We start from the raw sequence: 21,674 nt of genomic DNA, 5'->3' as shown, positions 1-21,674 counted from the left end.
CTCTGTTCAGAAATCTCTCCTCACCTGCATCTGCAGGGTTGTGTGCTGCCCTCTGAGGTGTAACAAAGTCAGCATGTGCCAGAAGGATGGTGTTTCTCTTCCTCTGGTGATGAGGAATTTATCTGGCACTTCCTCCCTTGCCTTGTGGAGACTTTCTGAACTTCTGGGATTTCCTGCCCTCACCATGGGAGAGCTGCTGTTCCCACTGGGGCAAGCACCCCTCTCCTGGAGCAGTGGCTCTCCCCTGGGCTGTGCCAGATAATTGGGCTGTTCCCCTGGTGTGGAACCAATGACTCTGCAAGGCCACTAACGAGAAGGAGCCAGGGTAGCAACAGGATTAAAAATATGGATGAGCAAACATCTTGTTTCAACCGCAAGGATGCACTGGAGCGTGAGAGGCTGGGTCCTGCAGAAAGCCAGAGGCAGAGTGAGCTGGCATTCAGACTGGCAGCTGCACAGGAAAGCCACACTGGGAGCACAGGGAAGGGAGGGCAGGAGCCCGGGTTTATTTACTTGGTGTAAGCTGGAGTCGTGTCATGGCATCACCTTTATGGCTGGCTGCGTCCTGTTGGCTGGAGTGCAGTGTGGATAGGTGGGGTCAGGAGAGCAGGTGGGTCACCACCAAATCCAGTAATGAACATGTATTTCCTTAATCTTGGGGTTCAAAACTCTTCTGCTGTTCAGGTAGGACTTGTCAAACCTGTGTTGTTTTGTACACTGAAATGCATAATTCAAGAATCACGAGAAGAAAAAAAAAACACTCTTTTGTCAGAAAACTCATGCTGCACTGCTTTCTGGACTCTGAAATTATGATAAAAGGATTATTCCTGGGATAGTGGCCTTCTGTCTTCAAACTAATATTTGGTTCCATCTATGCTGTGTCAAAGCAGACTGTAGCTGTCCCAAGGACATGGAATATAAATCATGCTGCTTCACTGCTGCTTCTGGAGTTCCCTTTGTGACCAAACAAAACCAAGGGTTTGGAGACAAATCTTGCACATTTTACTGGCTGTGTCCTGATGTAAGGTGAGCTGCAGGTGTGTGCAGGGGAGAAAGGGAAGGAAGGTGCTGGAGGGTTCACAGTGAAGAGGGGAAGGGGATATTCTGCTCTGAAGATGTAAGTGCTCTGAGGTGGTCTGTACACCCAAATTTGCCTTTTGGCACATTCTCCATTTACTCTCATGGTGTGGTCAGTCTCACTAAGTCAATCGCCCTTCTCCATCGGGTTTCAGAGGAATCTTTCTCTTCAGCTGCTGCAGATTGTTCATATGACAAAGACAGTCTGAGTCCTGCTGCTGTAGCTGGTTTTGGGCACTCTAAAGAAGAGAGGGGCACTTCAGCCAGTGCAGTTGATGACTCTGTGCTACAGCAGAGAGCCTTCAATCTTTAATCCTGTATCAACCACTTTGCCTGGTCAGCAGCTGGAGAGTTTCTTGCATTTTAATTTTCCAGGTCACAACCCCAGTAAGCTTGGGAAGGGTGTTCTCTAAGTCAAGAGAGGCATTCTCTATCATGCTTTTTCTAATTGAAAGGCTTCAGTCTTGCAGGCTGGAGTGGAAGGGCACAGACAACCCTTGTCTCTGGTCTTCTAGTGCTGGGAGAGCACTGCCCTGAGCCAGCCTGGTAGTAAACTCTGACTGTCATGGGGTATTCTCCAGGCGATGAAGCCTTCCTTTGTGGAAAGGGAACCACATAAAGACCTTTTTCTTCCTCAGGCCCTGTGGGCTGATGTTATCCTGATGCCTGTGGTACCTTTGCATTGCAGCAGACTGGGAACCCACATTCCCCAGCCCTCACAAGCCATTGTGCAGAGCTGTGTGTTTGCCCTCCACAGCACCCCTGCTCATATTCACCCCTGACACCTGTGAAATCACAGTTCATACTGATCTAGTACGAGGTCAATTCTCAGATTCACAACATTTGCTCTGGGAAAAGTGGATTTTCAAGGGAGAGCTGAATGAGCAGGAGGCGGCACACGGACATAGGGATCCACTTTCATGCGTGGAAAGGGGAAGGAACCACTAGGGATGAAAGCAGCCTCAGCTGGCTCATCTTCTTTGAAGGATGAACTCAGACCCTTCCCTGTGACACCACGGCTGAAGGTCTGGGGTCTGGGGAGGGTGCAAAGTTTGTCTGTGCTACAGGCCAGCCAGAGGTAACTCGGCCCAGGCTTGGAGTCTCTTTGACTGGGTTATTATGGGATGATGAATTGAAAATAGAGTCTTTCCTCTTCAGCGTGTTGGTTTCTGGGTGTAAGTCTGTATCTCCACCCTGTTTTGCAGTGCCTTGCTGCTTCCTTCACAGGTTGGCTCCCTGTCTCAGGGCTCGTAGGGAAATCGTGGACTTCAGTGGCATCAGACTTTTCTGCCTTCACCAGAACACCCTGAAGGCAGCAGGAGATGAGGTATGGCAAAGTTTTCCTGGCAGCTGCTTGACACTGCTCCCCTTCCACAGCAAACAGCACTCTAGCATCTTCAGGCCAGAATCATCCCCATGTGAAATCTTGTGGTGATGGAGTGCAAAGAAAGAGATCTGAATCCCTGCCTAAGCCCTTTCTGCTCCTGAAGCAAAACTGCATTCAGTGGAAAAGAGCCAGAGAGCAAGATTTTTTAATTGCAAACATGTCTGGCCAAGAAATAGGCATTTAAAAAAGATCCAGTAGTGGTCCCAGGGTAAAATCTGTTAATCCCATTTCATTTTCCAACAGCCTTATTTGCTTGAAGCAGTTCATTTTCATACCTTCCCTTTGGATGTTACCTTCCTGTGGTTTTGGTCTGGCATGTTGAGATGCTCTGGACAGTCACAGGTTAAATACAGGCCTTCATATTCCGCATTTCTAAAACCCTAGAATGCCAGGTACCACCAATGGCTTACCCTTTTCAACTCTGTGCATCAAGGTGGGAGCTCAGCAGGTCTCCCCCTGACAGAGCTGAGCTCAGGTATCAAGAGCTGAGGGCTCTGCAGGCAGGGCAGCTTCACACTTGCTCTACCTCAGTGCTTCATTAATCAGTCTTATTGATTTACATCGAGGTGAATGGAAATTAAAACCTCAGATACAGACGCTGCCATAGGATGGTTAAGCCTGAAGTGCCACAGTGTGGCAGTCTGCAAAATGGTGACATTTCACCTCTTGAGCCTCTCTATTTTGACATCTCTTGGCAGGCACAAAAATTGGTATCATTCCTGCTCACAAGTAGCTGGGGAGAAAATGGAGAGTGACTTGTGTAAAAATCTAGAGTGTTGACAAAAGCTTTTCACATTAAAACAAAGCTAAACACCCTGGAGAATGGTTTTTGTATGTTTCACCCACCTGTAGACATTTTGCAAGCTGAAAACAGAGGCACGGTGATGTGTGGCTGTTCCAGTGAAGAATCACCGTTGAATGGCAACTGTTTTTGGAAAAGATAAATTTGCTGCACTTGCCCATCCTGCTGTGGTGGTTTTACTGCCAGATTGTGCCTTGAAGGTGCACTGCACCATTGTCATGTGTGGATGTTCCTACAGGGGAAAGGATCCCTCACCTCTGCTGAGATTCTCTCCTGCAGGGGATTGGGCATGGCCATGTCTTGGTAAATCTGGTGTTTGTGCTGGGCTGTGGTGGCTTGCCCACACTCTGAACAAGCTTATTTTCTGGGTGGAGAATCTCATTCTCTGGTGCCAGGAAGGACTGGAAACCATTCTGTGCTGTTTGGGTAGATAGGGTGGATCTTGGCTTTCTCAGTCCTGACAGCAGACTGAATCCAACATCCTGAGCAGATAAAACTCAGCAGGCAGGTGGGTCATCTTTGCCTGTGTTCAGAAAAATGGGATGTTCCCCGTGAAGGAGCATGGCTGATGTTTAAGTGCAAACCAGGGATTTGACAGGGATTCTCCTGAAAAATTCTGGGTCCCTCTGGTGTTTCTGCAGGAAGCTGTGTTCTGTTTACAGGCCTTGTTAAGGTAGGGCTGGATACATTCAAGCTGTTAGTCCTGCTGCTCCTGTTGGAAGGTGATTTAAATTGCAATTCACAAAACTAAAAGGGGACTGGGAGTGACACTGGGGATCCGTGGGAGGCAGAGCTGCGGTACGGCTGCCACTGAGCTGCTGCCCAGCCTGAGCTGCTCTTTGCCTCAGTTTCCCCTCTGCCAAAACTGGGGGAAGAATCACTGAAGGCAGCTCAGGTAGGATTGCAGAGCACAGCTATGAGCAGCAGCAGGTCACATTGTTTCCCTCCTGCAAAACCCTCTTCCAGGTCGGGGATCTCCTTGCAGACATTCCTGTCCTTTCTGGGAGAGGCGGGAGTTGTGAACCTGATGCCTCCTGTTAATCTGAGAGCATTTCTGTTATGTGTAATCTGCTGTATCTTTATCTCGGCTTTGAATTTTATATCACACACCTCCCCAGAGTAGGAGAGCACTACATTCAGTTTTACTAGCTCCTGGAGGTGGATTATATCCCACTTGATTGTTTACAACAGTTATGAAGATTCAACACCACTTTAATGAGGTACAGCAGTAGTATATTAAGAAATGTATCTGTTAAATGCAGTCTTTAGCAGTTGATTGGTATTTAATTGACATGTGTTAATAGCCCTATTATATCTCAGTTAAATCCACAGTTTGAGCACTAATTTTGAATAGCGAAATCATGGTTTGAGGTAAAAATATGTACTAAAAGTACGGCAGCTTTTAATATAAAAACTTCATTCCTAAATAAAGTGTTCAGTGTATTAGTAAAGTCTTATACTGACTTTAGCAAGTGTTTACACTTAAATATTTTAAAAACAGATTAAAATTACATAAAAGACTCATTCTGTCAATTATTGCTGGAAGATTCATAAGGACTTATCTATGGAGGTAATTTCTGTCTCCTCTTAGGAAAGATTCAGACTTCACCTGTTTACAGGGAAGGTTTTTTTTTTAAAGTCTGTAATTTAATATGAATTCTTCTCCAGGAAACTTGGTCCTGGGGATCAGCAGTTTGGCAGCTTCTCCAAGCTATGGTGTTATTGCCACTACAAAGGTTTCAGACTGCAGCACCTCAGTCTGCTGTTATTGCAGCCGCAGGAGCTACCACACAGGTCTCTTGAACACAGGGTGAATGAAATCCACGTTTCACAAGGACAAGGTGAAGGACAAAGAGAAGATCCCAGGGGAAGACACGATGTTTGGTGCCTTGCATGATCCCACAGGTTCAGTTTTCAGGGGACATCTTGCACCTGAGCTGAGAGGGATCCTCAGGACAGCAGAGTCACGCCTGAATTCTCTTTGGATGAGCTGCATTGCTGTGAGTCCGCGCCCTGCCCTCAACAAGATTTGCAGGACAGGAGTGGGAAGTATTCTGATCATTACCTGCAAACGGGGTAAACTAAGGCACAGAGCCCTCCCCTCCAAGAGGCAGCACGTGAGAGCTGCAGCAGCGTGGGGAGGCCCCCGTGTGCCAGCCTCACTGTGTCACCTGTCCCAGGCCGCGCCACTGCCCTGTTCCCACGTGAGCCCTGGGCACTCTCACCGCTCAGCAACTTGAATCCTTCCCAGGCAGCACCTGTGTGTCCTCCTTGCCCTGTCTGTGCCTGCATCTCGGTGTTCCCCAGCTGAGCAGTTGGGACCCTTTGCTGCTGGCAGGCTGCCTGCCTGTTCCCATCACTGCGTGTCGGTAGGTGGTTCCTGCCTAATGAAGCTCCTTTCCAAGGGAGGCTGTTGACGTGCTCCAGCATCGCCAGATGGTCCCCTCACCTCTTCTTCTCTCACACTCCCTTGGAAACATTAATGATCCCTAAACCTCTCTGATGGAGGGGCTCCTTTTTGTGTCAACCTCATTACGTGGTTATCAGAAGCTGCCACTATCCGGGTTGTCAGGACAACCAGCTTGATTCAGAGGCGCTGGGAAAGGTCTGAACCTCAGGCAAATAACCATCCCCAGCTCCCAGCAGATGCTCACCCAGAGCCAATCGCTGGGGTGCTGGGAAGCCGTGACATCACGGGCCAAGCAGGCCTCCAGATTTAATTGTTAGCTTTCGGCATCCCTCTGTGCCCCCTCCCCGCAGTGCTCCCCACATCAGCCCCTGGCACGGTTAATCAAGTGCTGCTCTTGTGCCATTTCAGCCCCTCCTGGAGCTGCCTGGTCTCAGCAGGGCTGGCAGAGGGGCTCCCACGTGGAATGCAGTCTCGGGGAGGAGTGGGACCGTGGGGCCAAGTGCTGGTGCCTCAGAGTGTGCAGCAGAGCCCTGCAGCCCCAGCAGGGTCATCAGCCTCGTTACAGCTGGGATGAGCAGCAAGGGAGCTCTGAGGTTTGGGCAATTTCCCCTTCGGGGCTTTTGCTTTTGCTTCCTCTCTTTGTCTCCTTTGCCAGGAAGGCATGGGACAGGCATGCAAAATCAGCTTTCTATCCGATATGGGACAGTTGGCTTCCATTTAGCAGCTTAAAGATAGCTGGAGAACCCTGGAAGGCTGAAACGCACAGGTTCAAGGGCTTTGTGGTCTCCAGAGGCCAACCTGAAAGGCACAGACATTTAAAAACCTTTGTCGTTTTCAGGCAAAACTCCACTGTGCACAGTCGATGCTTGCAAAGTTTCTTTGGCTCCCAGGAGAGTTGTAGCTTTGGACAGGGCTGAGCGTAAGGGATCTGATCTGCTTTTTCACTGCGTGCAGTCACAGAGTCAAGTTTCTGTTCTTTCACAGGGGGAAGGAAACTGAAACTCTTCCTTCATCTGTTGTTGCCCAGCCTTTGGCAAAGTCAAAAGGGAGCCAAACTGGGCTCGGTGCTTCAGAGAGCCTGCAGTTTCCTTATGGTGCTCGTAAGAGCAGTTCTGCTAAAAGTTTATGCTAAAACTAGATTTTAGTTGGACTTTTTTAAAGGAATGGAAGTGATTCACTCACAGATTCAGTCCTAAGATCTGTAATTGCCTGATTCCATGCTCTGTCTGCAGCTTTTCCTTGAGCTGCCTCCCTCTTTTGGAAACCTGTGAGTGGGATTTGCACTTCCCCCAGCTTGTGGTATTCCAGGGTGTGGGGCTGGTAAATGACCCAGCAGTCTTTCTGAAGCCATCAGGAATGATTTTTACTCTGAAGGTGGCTGGTCCCCCATGTGCTCAGTCCTTTCCAGCTCTGGGCTGTTTGAACCAGCAGTTTGCAGCAGCCAACGTGGTTTGCAGGGCTGGGTGAGCCTGCAGGGACCCTGCCAGCCGCTCCAGCTGCATTCCCTTCCTCACTGCAGTCAAAGGGACATTCCTCCAAAAGCTTTGCATGGACTTTGATGGGAGAAGAGCTGAAGGCCAAACCCTGCACTCTCTGCTAAGTAACCTGCTTTGGCTCAACAAGAAAGAATGTGTCCCCTGCAGGAGTTACCCCACTGCTTGTCCCAAGCCTCTTGGATGCACAGTGCTGTCACTGGGGTGGACATTAATGCAGCAGAAAATGGGAGGCCTCTTCTTCCATTGTGGAGGGACAGCAGGTTTGCACAATTCCCGCTGACCTTAGAGGATCCTGAAAGTCATCTATCCACAGGAGTAATTCTCTGTGGGAGTGGAAAGAACACTGACAATTTCCGCTATGGCTTGACTGTAATGACTGCAGAACCTGCCAGCTAAGTGACAGATTGACTCATGCTAGGGAAGAAAACCTTGGTGAGACTTGGGCTTACAGCAGGAGGGGATGGTGGTGATTCAGTCGGGGCTGCTTGTCACTTCAGCGTGGACGGGGTGACTCAGTGAGCTTCTGGAGAACCTGTCCTTTGAACGAGCTGTGAGGCAGCAGCCTGATCACTCGTGGTCAGAGAAGATCACATGCCGTGTGGTGGGGCTGGGATGGTTTGTTATCTCTTGGAGGTGGCCTGCCTTACCTTTGGCAATAGCAGCCAGCAGAAGGTAAGTATTGCCTCCCCTTGGCTGCTCCATAATGTGTTATTACATGTACTCTGTGCATCTCCATCAGGAAAAAATCCCCAACAACTCAAACAAAAAAATGGTCAAAGGTATGCTCACTTTGGTATGTAACAGCACAGCCCTTTCCACTGGTGGCACTGGGAGCTGGTGGAGCTTCCTGGCAGCCCTGGGACAGGGCACAGCCCCAAGCTCAGAGCATGGCCGGTGCTCCGTGCTCATGGCCCTGCGGGCTCTGCTGCAGACATTGTAAAATCGGTCATGTTTATCAGGTTTTTGTTTGGTTGGTTTTTTTTCCCCTGGAAATATTGTAAATGTGAGATCATCCTCATCAAAGCTGGGTCCGTTTCTGCTTTTGGTACCTTTCACGGAGGAGCTGAACTCGTGGGTTCAGAAGGAGCAGGAGAAGGGACCACACTTTGCCTAGGGAAGCATGATTCTAAAAGAACGAAGGAGAAGGGAAAACACAGACTGTGATTTTTCTTCTGGTGCGTTGGGGGATGCTGGCAAGGAAGTGCCCTCTGTCGCAGGAGCGGCCGGAGCCGGTTGCTCCATCCTCACTCCTGCCGGGCTTCTCCCACCTTCGGATGCGGGCAGGAGAAGCGCACAGGCTGTCACACGCACACGTCATCCGGGGGAGCCCCCAGTTTCACGGTGCATTTCCCATTCCTAGCGGACGAAGAGCAGGGAGCGCGATGACGCCTCTCAGCACCCCTGTCTCCGCCGGCCGGCGCCGGTGCCGTCCCCCGGGCGCCCGCAGCGCTCCGAGGGGACACCCGGCCGGGGGGCCGGGAGGGCGGCCACCCCCCCGCGCCGCGCTTTCCCGGCGCGCTGCCCCGAAACACGAGATTCGCCCCCAGCCCCGGCCGCGGCCCGCGTGTCGTCACCGCCCGCCCGCCGCGCCCATTGGCTGCGCCAGCGCCGCTGCGGCGGCCCCGCGACGCGCGGGGCGGGCGGGCGCGCGCGCGGCGATTGGCGGCGCGGGGGGACGGGCCGCGCCCGGGGGGCGCTCGGCGGCGGCGGCGGCGGCGGCGGGGGACGGGCGGGGCGGCGATGAGCGACGGCGGCTCCAGGTAACCCCGGCCGGGCGGGCGGCGAGCCACCGCGGCTGCGGGTAACCCCGGCCGCGCGGCAATGACCCGCCGCAGTCACAGGTAACCGCGGCCGGGGCCGTTCCAGATAACCGCGGCCCGGCCCTGCGGCCGCCGGCGGAGCGCGGTGCCCGTGGCCGCGTCTGCGGCGCCCCGTCTCCTGCCGGCGATGGGAGGATGGCGCCGCGGGCAGGGCCGGGGTGCGCCGGTGCCGGGCTGGTCTCCGCGGCTCCGGGGTGCCGCTGCCGGCAGTGACACCTGTGTCGCCGGGCGGTCGGCGGTGGCCGGAGCCCGGTGTCCTGCGGGAGGGATTGGCAGATCCGCAGCTGAAGTTGTGTCAGCGCCGGCACCGGCCATGAGCGCGGCCGCGGTGCGTGTGTTCCCCATCTCCCAACAATGCCGCCTCTGGGCTGCGCTTCTGCAGAGGAGTGAGAAATTCTGGGCTATAAATAACTCCGCCTTTTCCTTTTTTTTTTTTTTTTTTTTTTTTCCCCCTCTCCTCTCTCTCTCCTTTTTTTAATACTCGTTATTGGCAACGCACATCCGATTGACCTTGGCACCTGCCAAGTTTTTTCCCGAGATCCGTTCGGGGAAGGGTGGTCTCTCGCTGTGTGTGCACGGTGGTGCCTGATGCCACAGTGGAGCCGGTCCCTGTGCCGGGCTGTCCCTTTGTCCCAGACTTGTACACCAGCCAGCCGAGGAAGTGCTCCGGCGTGATGTCTGGCCGCTCCAGGCTTCCCTTCTCCGGCGGGGAGACGCACCCGCCACGAGTGGCCCCTTTTGCTGGTCATTGAGGCGTTTTCACATCCAGTTTTCGCCGATGCCGGAAAACGAGCCTCGCTTTAAATGCTGCGAGATACTTACCGTGGAAGGCTGAGGGAATCCAGGCAGGAGAAGCCATGGCTTCACAGCGAGCAGCATCAGAAGGAGATGGTGGGCCCCGGCTGCGGAGCGCGGGGCTGTGTGGGGCCCTGCAGCCCCCAGGGCCGTCGGGGGGCCGGATTTCGCCTCTGTCCGCGGCGCGGGCACGGCCTGGCTGGCCGTGGGGAGACTTGGGCGAAGGCCCTTGCAGGCTCCGGGCCCCACCTGCCCGCATCCCGCCCGGCGCCGGGGCGGGGGTGGCCGCTTTCGCTCGTCTTTGTGGGCACGGTCGCGGTCGCTGCGCGGGGAGCCCGCGGGCCGGAGATCCGCGGGGGCTTTGCTGAGCCGCTCTGGGGCCGCCGAGCGAGGAGGAGGGGAAGGAGGACGGGCTGCCGCCTGCCCCAGGGCCGGAGGGGTGATGGCACCGGCCTCCCTGGCCCCTGTCGTGTGAGCCCACCGTGTGTGCGGCCGCCGGGCGGGGAGGAGGGGGCTCGGCACAGCCGCGGAGCCACCCCGGAGGAGGAGGGAAGGGGAAGTGTGGCACATGGCTGCGGAGGAGCCTCGGGCTCCCAGTCGCAGCTTGGCCAACGATGTGAGCAGAATGAGGAGTAAATCAGGGGTAATGAACGGGTTGTAGGTCTGTAGGCTGTGGGGACGTGGGCTGGTGGGTTGTTGGAGGCTGGGGAGTGCAGGCTGCTGTGGCAGGTTATGTGCAGGGAGGGGAAAGACTGCCCTGAGCCGGGTGTTCTGTGGTGGGCGAAGGTGATGCTTGTGGCTGGATGGGGCTGCAGTCCCTGAGCGTGGAACTGGGCAGAGGAGCTGCGGGCTGACTGCCTTCATACATGGGGGGCTGCAAGCTGCTGCCTCGGGGCTGCAGGGGAGGTTGTACTCTGAACCAAGATGTGCATGGACGGCGCTTCTTCGCTGAATGACTCTGGATAAGTAAAAGTAAGTCTCAGTAGCTCCTGTGAGGCCTGAGCTCCTGTTACAGGATTAAGTTTCGGGCCCCATGGGCCACCACTTGCAGCAGCAGCAGTTTGGGAGGCAGCTGTGGCAGCAGTGCTGCAGGAGGGAGTAGCCAGGGTGAGCTGCTTTGGGTGTCACAGGCCCTGGGCTTGGGCCTCGTCCACCTCAGGGCTCTAACACAAGCATGCTGGCTTTTTGGAGGGACTGGCGGGGGCTTTGTGCCCACTGAGACTGTGTAGGAGGGTTTCCCAGAAGTTTTGAGCATTTGCTGGTGACTACAGGGAAGAGAACTTTACCTTTCCAGGTAGACTGTTAACGGCAATTTCCCTGTAAGGGTCTGACCAAAACTCAGAAAAGGTGTGCAAGTTGGAGTCCAGATTGTCCTGTGTGTCTTGAGCTGACTCACAAAGTCTGGAGAAACAGAATTGGTCACAAGGGGTTGTCTTCCTCCAAGCCCCGGTATTTCTTTGCAGGTTTTGTCCATACAGTTACAGGGATAGGTGAGACACACTGAGCTCTGCTACATATTGTTGGCCATAACCAGCCCAGCTCTTGGGTTAGCCATCTCCTGGCCTGGCAGCATTTTCTCCTAGAGGGGAGCTGGTCTGTGGGGATAGTCCCATTTTCAGTTTCTGTTCCCTTTGCCTGAAGCTTTCTTCTCTTTTCCTTTCAATACTTGAATTGTGACTGTGGGTCCAAGCATCCCTGGAGCTGCCACTGTTCTGGGATCAAAACCACTGGGAATCTGAAGGTCTTTGAGATCTGGCTACAACTCCTCCTTCATTTTACCCATGTCTTCACAGAACAGAACTGGTCACGGGGGGGATGTTGCCAGATTTGGCTTCCACTGCTGCTCTGCTTGGACTCCCTGTGACTTTGGGACATTAGCAGTGCTCTCACTTCGTGCCTCTCTGGTTTGGGAACTGATTTCTGTTCTTGCTGTGCTACACAGTGGGCGGGCAGGAGGCCACTGTGATCTTCCTCTTTCATTTCCATCCTTAGCCCATGCCGAAGGTGCCTGAAGCTTTTCTCCAGGAACTTAATGAGGGAGGGCAGCGGCAGAAAGGGGAGAGAGGAATGTGAATTAACTTTCACCTGCAGAAATAAACTTGTTCATTCACCAGTGCTATTTTGTGTTTAGCTAGCATTTTCTCCCTGTAGCTCAATTTCGCCTTTTACCTTTCAGACACAAATAGTTGAGCTTGTGTATCTTCCTTTATTTTCCTGTTACTTGAGTAGTGGTATTAGTTAGTGCTAGTTAATAGGTTTCACTGGGCTGGGGTGAGCACAGGTAGAGACACTGATGTGAATGTCTTATCTCAGACCTGCTGTCTCTGGCTGTCTCCTGCTCCTAGCAGTAATTTTATAATGGAAAAATACGACAGAAGTATCTGTGGGTTGCTAGTGGATAGTCTCAGTGCTTGGAGTTGTGGAGATTGTTTCCAGGTGAACATCAGCAGCTGTATGCAGTGAACAACAAGTGTGTCACCGTGCTTTGTTGTAGAGAGCCAAAGGACTTCTCATTTTCAATTGCGCTGCTCCAGCTTAGCTCTGACAGTGCACTGATGAAGAGTTGGCTTCCTAGGTTTTCTGAGGCCGGGAATTGGGCTGCAGGGTGGCACTCACTGCCCCAGGGGGTGTGGGATGTGGTGGGTTGGGTGCACCTCGCTCTGGGCAAGGACCGTGGCATCCGCCCTGGCAGTCCCACTGTAGGCATCCAGGAGACCTGTGGTGGTGTTGCTGCAGTCTCACGTCCCTCTCCTCTGGAGCTCTTGATCCCAGGAGAACCTGGGCAGGGGACAGACAGGCCCACAAGCACTCCAGGTCATTGGCTTCTGGGTTGGGAGGATCTTTGTGTCAGCACATCCACCAGCCCTACCTGCAAGTCTGGCTCTTGGAGCACTGGGGTGGGTGCACCTCCAGGTGCTCTGATGTCCTGTGTCAGAGGCAGGCTTGGAAATCATGTCCCTCTTAAACAGGGGCACGTCCTGCTCACTTAGGAAACCTCTGCTAAGAATGTTGCTCTGTTTTACTCTAAAGACTTACGGTTATGGCTGTGTGCATTGAGTACTCAAGAGTAAAATAGTGTGGTTATATATTCAGTGTGCTCATTTCCCAGCATTAGTTTTATTGTCAGTTGCTGATCTAGTAGTGTATGACAGATGTGACTGAGTCTGGAGTGATGCAGAGCAGAGCTCATCTCTGCCCTGGAGTCTTTGCTGCCAGTTCCAGAGTTGGAATAGTATCCAGTGCCTCCACAATGCTGGGTGCTCTGGTACAGCACTGTAAGGCTACTAAAGTTGGAGAACGGCAAAGTTAAGGTTGGATCACGTCCTTTGCTCCGCTCTGGTCATACGGACTGTCATGTTGCCGTCAGAAGTAAATTAAGGCAATTTGGATCCCAAACATGCTCAAAGAATTTTTGGGTAATTTCATGTTTCTTTATTGTCCGGTGGCAGAGGTGTGCTTTCTCAGGGAGAGGAAACAAAGATTTGGATGTGACCCTTTGACTTCTGGAAGTGAAACCTGGCACATGGGCCACTGAGCTCTGTGCTGTGCTCCAGTCTGCTGCTCATGAATGCGCTTCACTTTGCCACAACTCAAGGTACTGCAGTGTCATTTTTGTCCAGCCATAGATCCCCATAAACCTGAAACAAACTGCATTTCAACACTGCACAGACTCCAGGGCCAAACCTTTCTCATTTCCTTTCTAATCCTCAAGTGTTGAAAATGCTCTGGCACCTTAGCAGGCTCAGCGTTGCTCTGCAGGGTGTATGCACAGTTGGGTGCATGTGATGAGGGCAGTACTAAAGCATTTTCTTGCCGTGTCACCTGAGTGGACTCATTTCTCCAGACAGTGCTGGTGAAGGGATGCCCCCCTCCCAGTCTCTGTCCATTTGCTGGCATCAAAAAATCAGTTTCCTTTATTTAGAAAGGGCACTGGAAAGTACTTCTCTGTGTCTCTTGAGGGGAGTGAAAGGCCTAATGTTTTCCATTTTCTGTCTGCTACTTCTCTATTCCCTATTGTGAAGGAGAAAATCCTCCAGATCAGAAATTTTCCTGGCGCTTCCCTGCAGAGAGTCTTGATTCAACCTGCAGTGCCCAGATGCCAGCTCATATTTATCAGGTACATCCAGCCACTCCTCAGATGAACCACAGGGCTGCTGGTGCATGGTAAACCTGAGAGGGGAAAACTGAAGGCACACAATTAAAATCCTGGGCATTTGCTAAAGCTGTTTCTACTGTCTCCTGCCCTCACAGGCAGAAGATTGTGGACTTGGATTTGGGTATGCTCTTGATGTGTCACCAGAAAAGCTGTCAGATGTGTGCTTGCAGAAATGGAGGCTTGGGAAATGCTTTTAATTGTGATTCTGCTCTGCACAACACAGATTGTCATGCTTTGAGCTCAGGTTTGTTTGTGTCAGGGACAGACACTGATACCACAGCTCCTGTTGGTGCATGAATATTTCAACAACTGAAGCGATGCCTGCTCCAGAAAAGAGCTGCTTCCATCCACGTTTGATCTCTTTAGCAAGCCTAGCTAGCTCAGGTTGGCATTTCCTGCAGATGTGGTCTACATCAGCTGTGCTGTGCTGTGACTCTCCTCATTCCGGAGAATTCAAGCTGGGAAGAAGTGAGATTTCTAGAAAAACAAGGATGAAACCAGAATTTGCTCCCTGGTTTGTTTCTTTTTGAGGAAGGTACTTTGCACTTTGTAGGATGCATGAGAAGGGGGCGGGGTAATACTTGGAATTACCTAGAGAGGCAGTCTGTGGGGACAGTCTTCTCCTTTCATTGCTGCCTCACATCCTGTACCAGTAGTCTGGTAAACATCATCCCCAAATCATCCCATAACAGGACTGGATTTCAGGCAAGGGGAGGAAAAAGTTGCGTTCTTGTGTAGTCCAACAGCCTCTAAAGCACAAGTTCTCATCAGACTGATGGCTTTTGTTGGTTTGGGGTCATTAGGCAGAAGACTGGCTGCCCTGCAGTGCTGGTGAGGCATTGCCTTGTGATCCTTGGAGCTGGCTGTGTCTGACTCCTGATTTTGCCATGGAAAGGGCAGCTCAGGCTCCCTTCTGTGCTCACTGGAATCTGGAATGTTGGTTCAAAGAAGGCACCGAGCAGTAGGTACATGTGTCTGGCATTTTTCTGCACTCTGAGGATCTCAAAGCATATTTTCTGTGAAAACTATTTTGAAGATTTACAATAAATGCTTAGAAGTCAGGCCTGGAAAAGAAGCACAAATGTGTTAAGGCAGGGTCTGACTGCTCCAGGGGGGGCTGGGTGCCAGCTTGACTCGTGTCAAACACACTGGAAACAAAAGGATGAAGTCAGATGCCCGAGGTCATCAGTAGGGTGCTGTCAGAGCAATGAAAGATAGCAGTGAGAAATAAACACGAGGGAAGTTTTGTGTCCTGGACTCCCTGTGGGGAACGGTGGTGTCGGTGTGGCCGGGACAACCTGGGCTAGTTGGGTCCACGGCAGCTAACAAGAACCATTTCCATCCAGCAGTGCCAGGGAGAGAGGAGCCCTGGCACCCCTGGGGCCAGCAGGCTCATTTGGAACACGCAGAGCGAAGGACGGACACGCTGGATGGAGAATTGCTGCTCGTGATGTGTTAGGCGTTAAATGCACCTGACCCAGGGAGCTTGAGGAGAGGTCTGTGTTCAGGATGTGCCTGTGCTCGGCAGCAGTGTTGTGTTCTGTGGGTGCTGTGGGCAGGAAGACAAGGCTCCCCAGCCCCTGCTCAGCTGCTGCAGCTGGTGCCAAGCCCAGGGTTGTCCGGGAGCCGCTGCACTCCGCACAGGGGGCCACGGAACCCTGGGAGGTTTGGGCTGGAAGGTGTTGGGGATCCCCCGGCACTGGGCACTTGGAGGTGCTTTAGACCCTTTGCTTTGCCTTTTGCTTGTGAGTGTTTGGGAGGGGTGTCCTTCCGTGCGTACATATCATATGCAAATAGATTTTGAGTTGTGTGTTTTGTCTGAATTTAGAAAAGGAGTGATTTGAAGAAAGAATCCTCCAGGAAATGCTGCTTTTGCGAGCACAGGCCTCTTGACTGTGATTTGTGGGGGAGGAAGGAGTGGGAATGAGGGGGAGGTTCACTGAGGTTTTCTTCTTTTCTCGTTGCGTTTTGGGAAAACTCCAGGCAAGGCCCACATAGAGTCGGATGAATCAGCCTCCCTTTTGCCATAAGTAATTGGCAGCTCGAGCTGCAATGCAGTTTTGATGTATGCCTAATACACTTTTCCTTAGTTAATTGAGAAGAAACACTGCAGTAGATGTATGATGTTGAGTTGGCCTTTGTGAGGAACCTTTGAGCTAATAGGGAGACGCTGTAGGCTGCTCCTTGAGAGGCTGGAATTTGCTGCAAATGATATTCCATACTCTAGTCTGAAGGCTGTCACTGCTGTTCATCTGCTCTAGAAAGTACATTTCCTGTCTCATACACGTGTAGAGAGGACTGTAAGTTGGCACATGGCGCTGTTACTCAGTGCAGGGTTTCCTTGGAAGAGTGATTTTATAACAGCTTCAACAGAATATTCATGCTCTTAGATGAGTGGCTGTTCCTGTGCTGACAAATAAAGCATTTTGGCCTTCTCATATTTCTGTGACAAAATGAAAATCACTTGTTTTCTAAAGCATCTGGTGCCAATTTCGACTCAGAGCTTTCTGTGTCTGCTCTAGGATTTCCACTGGGCTTGGAAAACTTACCAGACAAGCTCAGCATTCACCACTGGAAGGATCTGGAGTAACTGGAGGGCTTTCTTGTCCTGGAAGCAGGACATGGAACAGTTGCCTTTGGCAGGCTAAGACTTGCCAGATGCCTTGTATTTCCTGTTGGAAGCCTATTTTTACATGGAAGGACTGTATTACTTTCACAACTGTCGTATCTGTTGGTAAATATTAGCTTTAATAACATGCACTTCACTTGAGCAGAATATCAGCAGTGCAGTGAAATAAGTGTGCTGTACTGGGGCAGCAGCATCAGTGTTCTTTTACTGCTTTCAGTGGTAAATACTGTACCTGTATTTTCATAGCCTTTGAAAATTCATTAGAAAAAAAGTCCCTTTGAGGAGCTCGAAGTCACAAATGCGATTATCTCAGCCTTGGAGTTTTAGTCGTGGCCAAAGCTTCACTGAATGTTGTCTAAAAAGAGAGAATAAGCCTGGCCTTGAATTATTCTTTCTTGGGATTGCTTCACATGCAGGCAGCATTTGGCCTTACTTCTTCCAGTTGTTCTGAGGTGGAAGAAAACAGGTACAAATGTAAAATCTTCACAAAGGGCAGCTGAAACTGTTGGCTCTGTAGCATTTTGCACCTGAAGAGAAACACAGGAATGGTTCTTTATGCCACGTACCTTTGTAGGGCACAGAAAGGACTCCGGGATGTTTGAAGATACAAACCCAGAAAGCAGCATACTCCTTTCCATGCAGAGGAACGCTCCTACGTGTTCGATTCAGTGTGTTCCATGTGTCTGCAGAGGGGTTGTATGGAGAGCAGTTGGGCTGTGCTCTTTCTCTCTCCAGTTCACTGGGCCAGTGTTCTGTGTTTTCTTCAGCATAACTTTAAATGGAAATTATTTTACCCCATTTTGAAAAGGAGCTGGTATCTTTACGACTCAGGCTGATATGTAACTAACCTTTTTCTTTCCTGAACAAGGTCATTACATGATGATGCAGTAATCCTGTCTGTGGGATAAACCATCCTCTCTCTGTGTCTCTGCTGTTGTTATCTGTGTTTGTGTGCACGCTGGGGAGGAGACATGAGGGGAGAGAAAAAGTTTTGATTCTGGCCAGTTAAACTATGTTTAGAGAGAATAATATGTGGGTTGTGAGATGCAAAGGGCTTTTGTCTCAGAGCTATTGCTTTGATACTTTATCCACAAAGAGAAGCTCCACAGTCTCAAGTCAGAAGAGCCCAGGGATGAAATTACACCTTTGCCAGGTTAAACTTTATGGAGATGCAGGTAGCAAATTATCCACAGTCTGAATTGCAAAGGAGGGCTTTAAAATGGGCTTTAAAAACCTGCTGGGGAGATTAGGTGATAAAAATATTTAGTTCTTGTGTCCCTCTCTTTGTCACAGTGCTCCAAGCAATCTGAGGGAAAAGGAGGGGCAGTGTTGTTATGTTGGTGTCAGCCCAGAGGAACCCGAGGGATGGAGCAGTGGCAGGGTGAGTGGAACAGGGAAGAGAGGAGCCAGCAGCAGGACCCAGCCATCCTGCTGCCTGTCTCATTCCCTGGCCATTAGACTTCCCTGCCTGTTGCAGTTTCTAATTTGTCTTGGATGTGTCTGTGTGCTTTTTCCTGAGCCAGCTCCTACCACGGGATGTCACTCACGGCTGGCCTGGGGTGTGCCCAGTGAGGTTTGGTTCATAACCACTTTGGATTCACTTACAGAGGGATTCGGTGACGTGGTTGCCTGGACAGCAGGGGCTGTATTTGGTGCCCCAGTGGGTCTCTCCCAGTCCCGTGTAACCTGAGGTGATGCCATCTAAGCTGCAGCAAGATGCCACTGATGTAATTTCAGACTGGCCTGAGCACCAGTGAAGGCAGGGAGGCTGCACATGTGTAAGGCAGGCTGGAGGAGAGCACAGCCAGGGTTTGATTCAAAATGAAAGCAGGTAGCTGAGCAAAGCAGAGCAGGTGTAGTGGTTGTTGACTCCATCCTTCACCTGCTCTGAGGGGAAATAGCCCATACTTGTTTTACTGAACAGCTCTGAGTCTGTTGCAGATTGAGACAAATAACTAAGTTGAGTCATCAGGTTGTAGTGTCTCAACAAACTACTTAAAAAGATGTCAGGTCCTCTCTGTGGGTGGATGCTAAAGTGGCAGAACCATCAGGGAAACAAATGTAAAATCACATGAAGACTTCAGCGTTAGCATCATGCCACGTTTATGGCGGTGATGGAGCACATGTCTTCCAGGCTGAAGTGACAGACACCCCTAGCTGTCAGCAGGACAGGACTGTGGTGGACCCCTTGCAGGTCTGCTGCCGTGGGCACAGTGCTGCACTCACGTGCTTCTGCGGCTCTCAGAGCAGACACGTGCGTTGGAGTGCAGGCAGAGAGCTCAGATCAGGCTGTGCCCCTCTGTGGAGACTCAGCTAGGGCTGAGCAGTCCCTGCTCCACTCAAAAGGGGCACCAGTAATAACCACTGTGTCCTCAAGATAATATTTCTATGCTACACTTGTCCTTAATTTATTAAATCCCCAGATCCAAGGGTCTTCTTATGGAGATTACATGGCTGACAGTATTTGCATCCATGTTTTATCTGTGCTGAGTGTTGATGCAGGTAGGCTCTGTGTAGTTTGGTTCAGTGTCAGTGTTTTAATGGAGAACGGGAGATTTCTAAATTAGTTTAATTGATTATGCTCTTTTATAATTTTCTGTTACTAGAAAAATTCTAGCTAATGAGTGTGTACTAATTTATTCACGTTATTGGTTTGTGTCTGTTGTATTCAGTGCAGGGTCTCAGTGTAGTGCGGATGAGAATGTTTGGACTCAAATTCCAAGGAAATTGCTATGTTTAAGAAAAACCGTGGCCAAAGCAGCACTTCCCATTGACTGACTTTTCAGCAGCCATTTGTTATGATAGTTTTGGCTTTTTTTCCTCTGCCAGGGTAAATTTCAGAGCAGCATTGATTTTTGTTCTTCATAGAACTTGTGATTTGCTGAGTTACAGGTGACAGCAGCTTTCCCCTGCCCTTAAGGGGTCATTCTCCACATGTGTGTGTGTTTAAAAGCTGCGGAATCACATCTTAAAAGCAAAGTCCTCTAAACATGCTTAGCTGAGCGTAATACCTTTCCTTTTGCACTTAGTTTGAAAGCCAAATATTATAAAAACAACTGTCAGTGCTTTGATGTGGGTTCCTAGTTTTCTCATTGATGCTGTTAGTATTGCATGCCCGGTTGCTCCGTGGTGGGTGTCAGTGCTCTGTAACAGCAGCCAGCTGTGAGAAAGGAGCTGCTTCCTGGCATGGAGTAAAATTTAGGCCAGCTGTGGATGCTGGAACCACATCTTAGAGACTCTTGCTCTGGCCTCTCCCTTCCCTGTGCTGTGCCTCAGCAGAATTTCTGGTACCCAGGATCCCCCAGCCTGTGGAGCTGCATTTCTGTGTTCATGTCTGAGCCTCACGCTCTGGGGAGAGAAGGCAGGGCCTGAATTTCTGCCACGCTGTGCTTGTGCTGGTGGCATTCCAGAAGGCTGGTTCCCCCCAGCTCAAGGGCTCACCCCTTTGCTGCTCTTGTTCACTTTGAGCAGCACTTGAGTTCTCTCCCCCTGCACCCATTCAGCACAAGTGGTGCTCTATGGGTCTGGTAAAACAAGTGAAATTGCAATTGCAGCTCTGGCCTGGTACTTCAGAGGAAACCAGTTTTTCTGTGGTTTTTGTCTGTCATGTTGGGGAAAACATCTCTCTGCCCTTTAGCTTTAATTTCTAGGCATATAACCAGGTTAGAGGACAGGGGAAAATAAACAGCCTCTTAAGCAGCATCCCAGCTAAGTCTTAGATATAGAAGATGGGTGTTCTGCCCAGTGGTGTTTTGCAGTCAGACTTCTGGGATCTGAATGGATTTCCAAGCCTCTGTCCGAGCTCTCACAGAGAGAACCTGAAAGAGATTACTGTCAGCAAAAAAAAATAGTCTGTCAGTACCATTTTCTTAGTCTGAGTTAACTACTCTGGGGCATCAAGACACATCTTCTAGCTTAGAGGACAGTCCTGATAAAAAATAATGGTTATTGGCCGAATTCTGCCTGCAATTATGTGGTCTGACCTCAACTTTTCATTTAAGTTACAGAATTGAGGTTTATAAAATAGCTGCGTTAAATAACACATCAGTTCTTATCTTCATGTGACATCCTGGATGGCATTTGCCATCAGAACATGGTCTCAGGATTTCTGCTTTTCTCCAGCACACATTCTTTCTTTCTGTAGCTACCTTCAAAGTCTTTTCCCTCTCACAAGATTTCCTTTCTCGAGAGTTCTTGGGCCAGGCATTTTTCAGATCACCCCGGGCACGGGCCAGTTACTCAGAAATGGGCTTCAACCCTGGAGGTGCTTCCTCATAGACAGAGGGAAGATTACATGCTTCTCTCTATGCAGCCTTTGGAAAAAGTGGAAACTTTGTTTTTTTGAGGACAAACAAACCTGCAGAGACTTGGGAAGTGATTCATGTCCATTTACACAGTCTTCAGTATCAGCTTGTCAGACTGGGATCATATGTTGCACTGTATGATATAATGCCCCTGAATGTAAATTAGATCAGGACACTCTTACAGTTTGCAGCAGCCAAAGTTATATTAGTGTTGATGATAATTGCTGAAAGAGCATAATGATTACTCCAGATAACCGTGGCTGAGTTCCATCAGAAATGCTGAACGCACTCACCTTTGATAAAGGGCCCAGCTTTCAACTGGCGTGAGACTTTGCTGAGCTGGGAGTGGTGACCGCCCAGAAAACGGGCACAGGTTCTGTCTTGGTGGCTTGTCAGATGCTGGCCACATGGAAATGTTTTGTGGGATCAGAAGATAGATTGGAACAGGGCTTCTCTGGGCAGCCTTGCCAGGGCCTCGCTGCCCTCACTGTAAAAACTGTCTTCCTAGCATCCAATCTCAACCTGCTTTCTATCAATTTGAAGGCGTTCTTTCTCCTCCTAGGGCTGCATGTCCTTGTAAAACCGCTCTCTCCAGCTCTCTTGTAGATACTCCTTTAAGATTCTCTTGTAGATCTCTCATTTAGATACTGGAAGGAAGTTCTGGGATTGTCAGAAGAATGGGAGCAGCCTAAATGTTTCACTTAGGGATCTCCTGGTTTGAGTGCTGCAGACAGCCGGCGTAAACATGCTTGGGCAAATTCCAGCCTTTGCCTTGATCCGTTCTGTGCGATTGGATTG

General features: G+C 50.7%; 1 protein-coding gene across 2 annotated transcripts in view; it reads left to right on the top strand.

Annotated features, from left to right (window-relative positions):
* The window catches only part of PAK3 (p21 (RAC1) activated kinase 3), a 100,704-nt gene that overhangs the window by 31,001 nt on the left and 48,029 nt on the right, over window positions 1–21,674 (top strand). The window contains exon 1 of one of the 2 annotated variants that reach the window (XM_066202591.1): window positions 8,893–8,932. The exons of the other annotated variant lie outside the window; for it this stretch is intronic. The gene's annotated coding sequence lies outside the window, so the exon portion shown is untranslated. Of the gene's footprint in view, window positions 1–8,892; window positions 8,933–21,674 lie in introns of those variants that run through there. 2 annotated transcript variants of the gene reach the window in all.

Source organism: Chamaea fasciata, unplaced genomic scaffold (genome assembly GCF_029207755.1).
Source record: "Chamaea fasciata isolate MVZ Bird 193981 ecotype frontalis unplaced genomic scaffold, bChaFas1.0.hap1 SCAF_22, whole genome shotgun sequence".
Classification (NCBI taxonomy): domain Eukaryota; kingdom Metazoa; phylum Chordata; class Aves; order Passeriformes; family Sylviidae; genus Chamaea; species Chamaea fasciata.
Note: the sequence above shows the minus strand (reverse complement) of the source record. Positions and strands in the feature narration are given on the sequence as shown.